Source organism: Belonocnema kinseyi, chromosome 2, assembly GCF_010883055.1.
Source record: "Belonocnema kinseyi isolate 2016_QV_RU_SX_M_011 chromosome 2, B_treatae_v1, whole genome shotgun sequence".
NCBI classification, from domain to species: Eukaryota; Metazoa; Arthropoda; class Insecta; order Hymenoptera; family Cynipidae; genus Belonocnema; species Belonocnema kinseyi.
In genome coordinates, this window is record NC_046658.1 from 49114286 (window position 1) to 49118034 (window position 3749).

A 3749-nucleotide genomic window follows, 5' to 3' on the forward strand; every position below is an offset into this window, starting at 1 on the left:
GCGCATACTTTGAATAAAATATTTGTTATCATTCTCTTGAAATAAATGTGTTTTTTTCTTGAAAAAATACCGGTTTCATATGTATACACCTGGTAAAGCTATCTGCACTTCTTTAGATTTTGGTATGTCATTTAGATAACATAAAAATAGTTTTAATCCTAACACAGAGCCTTGTGGCACTCCTGATACTACAGGTTTTTCTGTCGAGGTTTCATTATTTATTTCTGCTACAAATGTTCTATCACTTAAATATTCTTTGATAACTTTAATCAAATATACAGAATATCGCATCTGTGTAATTTGACTATGAGCCCTTTATGCCATACGTTGTCAAAAGCCTTTTCCATATCGAAGAATAAGGCACCCGTACTATGTTTCATATTGAAGTGTAGGCTAATATAATCAATCAGTGATTCGAGCTAGCTGTTGAACTGTCCATTAGTCTGCTCTGAATCCGAACTGTTCCGGTATAATTTGTTTTCTATCGTGTTCATGGTCTGGGAGACTGTTTAAGATTATTATTTCAAAGATTTTACTAAGAGCGTCTAGCAAGCTAATAGGTCTACAGCTTGTAGGCAACGTTTTATCTTTTCCCGATTTCAATATAGGCAAGATTTTCGCTTTTTTTCCAAGCTTTTGTAAGTAGCCGTGTTTTAAACATGCATTTATTATGTGCGTGATTTGAACTATAGCTTTTTTAGGGAGGTATTTAAGTACTATATTTTGAAGTTCATCTAAGCCAGGGGCTTTTTTAGATTTTGTTCTCATCATGGCTTTTTTGATTTCCTTAGGAGTTGCTAGTTTAATGTTATCTATGTCTGATTCTAGTCTAGTGATTTCAGTAAAAAGTTTTGCTATCTCTATATTGTGCTTAGCGTCACCCATTTCTCCAGTTAATTTATGCGTTGTTTTAAATTGATCTGCTATGATTTCAGCCTTATCTTTATTTTTGAATAATGGGCCATTTAGGCTCTGCAATGGTGAGATGTACCTTTTTCTCTGCCCTTTTAGAATTTTAGTCATTTTCCATCATGTGTTATCTTTTGTATTTAGAGTGGTTTATAATCGGTTTTAGATATTTATTTTTAGTCCTTTGTGATACTTTTCTCAGAGTATTTCTGTGTTTAAACTTTTCAATTTTATTTTCCGGGAGATTATTATTGGATATAACGAGTTTATGTTTTGGAATATGAGACTTTATAAAATAACTAATAATTTCGGTCAAATTTTCTACACTATTAGCAATAGATTGCTTATCATTTAGAAACGTGCTTATTATTAGACTATTGTTTATTTGTTCTTTAAAGTTTTTCCAATCAGCCTGTTTATAGTTTAAAAACTGAGGAGATTTACTGTACTCTATGTCTATTTATTTGTCATTTATTATCATCAGAAGAGGTTTATGATCTGAATCAAGTTCATCAAGTGCTTCTATTGTTAAATTGCTAAATCAACTATACTAACTATACTATACTATTTTTGGCATTAAAATCCCCTGCTGAAGTTATTTTATTACTGAGACTGAATAAATTTTTCAGATCCTTTTTACAAATATTATTTTTTGGGTATAGAGAGCTCGAATGAGAACATTATTATCTAGTTTAATTCCATGTGCTTCTATTGTTTCTAATTTTTTAACTGAAATTTGAACGCATGGAATGCCATATGTAACGTAAAGGGCTATTCCACCAGTAGCCCTTTTACTTATTCTGTCTTTCCTATAACAAATGTATCCCGGGATTCGCGTTTTTGAATTATCTGTAAACCACGTTTCTCCAACAATTAATATATCTACCTCATATTATTGGAGGAAGGTAGGTCATTCGTATATTCTATTTTGAAGCCCACCTGCGTTCCAGTGAGCAATTTTTACTAAATTGGAATCATTTTATCTCTAAGCTTAAGAACTAATTTAAAAAGCTTACCCAAGTCACAAATTTGGTTGATTTCTTGGAATACGTTTCTTATAACCTAAATTCCTGGTTCAACATACTTTCCCGAATTCCTTGGTTTGAGGTCTATGTTGACGTTGAGTTTCATGTATGGAGTTCCAGGCGGAGGTAGTAGGCCTTTGGGGTGGATTTACGGTTTGCGTAGTCCTTGGTAGAACACGGAAGTTCATCTGCAAATTCTCCACTATATCCTTTTACGTTGGTAGTTTTCTTTTGAGTCTGTCCTTGTCGTTGCACTCGCAGTTGATGTACTTTTTTTATATGAAGTTTGTATGTTTCATATCCCGCAAAATTGTCTCCGTGGTCTCCTTTGCAATTTACGCATTTCGGCTTATCTTTGTCTCTCACGTTTGGACAGTCTGCTGTAAGGTGCTTTTTGAGGCACTTCACACACCTAGGTTTTACATAGCAGTGTTGTGTGCTATACCCGAATCTCTGGCGCCGACGACATTGGGTGACCATTTTGGTATTTCTGAAGCGTTCCCATCTAATCTTCATATAGAAAGCTGCTTTTATTTTAAAAGCATCTTGTGGTTTTACATCCTTGTGGAGGGTTAAAAGATAGAGTGGATTTCGCCATGTTGCATCTTCAGATTTTTTCCTCATACTCACAATATCTTCAACTTGTAGTCCTTGTTCTTCGAGGCTATGTTTCACGTTCTCTATAGCAAAGTGTCCCAGTCCGTGTATTACGAGGTTTTTAGTTTTCTCTCCCCTTGTTGAGTAGGTGCGGAATGATATTTCATTTTTGACCAGCAGATCCTTAATACTTTGGTGTTGCTCCATATACTCTGGGTAGATTGTAGTCTTAGTTGATGTTGTGTTCTTTTTGACATGTATTTCTCTACTGGTTACTTCTTGCAAGGCATTAATCAGTATTGCAAAATCCTCTATTATATGGTCCAGGATTATGGGTGGTATTTTCCCCTTCTTCGTTGCGCGGTTGCTTTGGTCTGACTTTGTTTGTGTGGAGTGACTTTCCACGTTGCGATCTTCTTCCGAAGGTCTTTTCCTTTTATTCTGATTTTCTATATTCAATTTTTCTGCTTCCTCTTGCTCCGTCTGAGGTAAGTCAGTGATGTCGTCCTCTTCCATGGATTGTAGTTCTTCAAAACAGTTTGACAGTTTGAGTGGTTCGCTGCTACTGATTTTGCAGTAGGGTTTAAAAGTCCGGACGTTTTTGTCAGTCCACTACCTGACCATCAGCTTCAGATTTTTTGTCATTTTGCCAGAGGTTCAAGACAGGGCATTAGGCCCCTCCGCCCTTCTAGGGATACGTGAGCCAAACACCTTTGTCTACTCGTTTAGTATTTGCACTTCGTAATGAATAGGGCAGCGAGCCAAATACCTTCTGCCCTACGAGAGAGACGCGAGCCAAACATCTTCACCTCCTCGTGTTTCTTCAATGTTTCTTCAATCAAAGTAATCATCTCAACTATGAATAAAACACCAGAACCGTGTTTTATTCACGCGTGGTTTAGTTATTCCTAGAACTGTTGGCTTCACGCAGTTTCTTAGGGGGACCGGGCGAAAGTAGTTGTGACTATCGCCTTGGAAGAACTGCAGTGCGCCAGTATTGAGTCCATTATATTACGCGATATCATTTATTCCAAATGGAAACAGTTCAGGGTGCCCTGAATGTTTACGTTTCGATTCCCCCAATAAGGTTACAAGGTCAGTGCAAGGCAACCCTCGACACCGTAACTAAATCCAGAGTTGGGTGCACATTCAATACTTCAGCGGTACTTAAGTATAAATAGAGTATATCATATACTTCATACATACACACATATATAC